This window comes from Boleophthalmus pectinirostris, unplaced genomic scaffold (assembly GCF_026225935.1).
Source record: "Boleophthalmus pectinirostris isolate CB_2022bp ecotype Guang Dong unplaced genomic scaffold, ASM2622593v1 HiC_scaffold_22, whole genome shotgun sequence".
NCBI classification, from domain to species: Eukaryota; Metazoa; Chordata; class Actinopteri; order Gobiiformes; family Gobiidae; genus Boleophthalmus; species Boleophthalmus pectinirostris.
Window position 1 is genome coordinate 9,273,178 of NW_026571190.1, and position 1,605 is coordinate 9,274,782.

At 46.4% G+C, this 1,605-nt stretch overlaps 1 pseudogene; it reads right to left on the bottom strand.

Annotated features, from left to right (window-relative positions):
- Positions 1-1,261: 1,261 nt before the first annotated feature.
- LOC129410496 (5S ribosomal RNA) lies at positions 1,262-1,379 on the bottom strand (annotated as a pseudogene).
- Between the last annotated feature and the right edge of the window lie 226 nt (positions 1,380-1,605).

A 1,605-nucleotide genomic window follows, 5' to 3' on the forward strand; every position in this document is an offset into this window, starting at 1 on the left:
ATGGTTACCCCCAGTTATGTGGGAAAACTTCAGGGCTCCGAGTGTGAATCCATCTCCACCGTCTGCTGTGGTTGTAAGTCCTGTTCACACCACGATTACGCCACAGAGAGAGTCCTTAAATAATGCATGGGCTTCATAGTATGTGTGGGTAGGTTTAAATATTCAGGGCTCAGTGTACAGAGTGGAATCATTATCATCAAACACCCTCATAAAGTGTGCTGAAACTGGTTAGAGCAAGAAATGTGTGTTGGCTTATTTGTGCAGTAGGGTATAGTAAAGAATCATTAGTTTAAGCTGCTTTAGACAACTTTCTCTTGTAAATTAGTACAAGTTTGTTTTTCTAACAGTATAATGTAAAAGCAAAATCAGACCACTGTGCGCTGTCTGCATCTCACTGGAAAACATGAGCAAACTGTCTGCTTTAGTTTTCAAGCTGAAAAAGGTATTCTAAAACTGGGCATGGGCCAGGACATCCATCCACCCATTTTCTTCAGTTTTACCCGGCGCCGAGTCGCAGAGGCAGCAGTCTGAGCAGAGACTCCCAGACTTCTCTTTCCACTTACACTTCCTCTAGGTCTTCTGAGGGGATTTTGAAGCGTTCCAGGCCAATTGAGAGACATAATCCCTCCAGCGTGTCCTGGGTCTTCCCCGGGCCTCCTTCTGGTGGGACATGCCCGGAACACCTCTTCAGCCTCAGCTGCTCCTCTCGACATGTAGGAGCAGTGCCTCTACTCTGAGCTTCTCCCGTGTGACTGAGCTCCTTGCCTTATCTTTAAGAGAGCACCCAGCCACCCTGCAGAGGAAACTCATTTCAGTTGTCCTTGTCCTTTCAGTCATTACCCAAAGTTCGTGACCACAGGTGACTATTCTTCACTGGAAAAAGGTGGCACCCTCTCCAGGTGGTGGAGGGTCCCAGCCTCAAGTGGAAGAGTTCAAGTATGTCAGGGTTCACAAGTGTTGAAGTGAGTGAAGTGAGGGTTTTAGTCTTGTCTTGGTTTAGTTCTGGTTTACAATAATTAAGTTTTATATATCACTTTTCTGGACATTCAGAGACTCTTTACAGAGTATTATTCAGTTACTCCATACACGGTGGTGGTCAGCTACTCTTGTTGCCACAGCTGCCCTGGGGCAGACTGACAGAAGCAAGGCAGCCAATCTGCACCACCATCACTCACACACACACCACTTTCATACTTGGCAATGTGAGTGAAGTGCCTTATCTAACAACAGTTTTTTGTTTTTTTTTTTTGCGACTAGCGTCACCTTCTGGCACCTGATTTTCCCAGTGGTCTCCGATCCAAGTACTAACCAGGCCCGGCCTTGCTTAGCTTCTGAGATCTGACGGGACCAGGCTATGACAAGCTGATATGGCCACAAGCTGGTTTAGTCCTGGTTCAGTGAGGGAAGGGTGGAGCGTGCGATTGACAGATCGTTGCAGCGTTGCAGTGATATGAAGAAGGAGCTGAGTCCAAAGACAAAGCCTCACCTATGACCCCAGAACATTCATGCAGGTGAATAGTAGACATGTGCAAAAGGGTTTGTGAGTCCTGGAACTAGTTAATCAGATGTAAAAACCATACTCCCTCTTAAATGGTTTGAAAATCA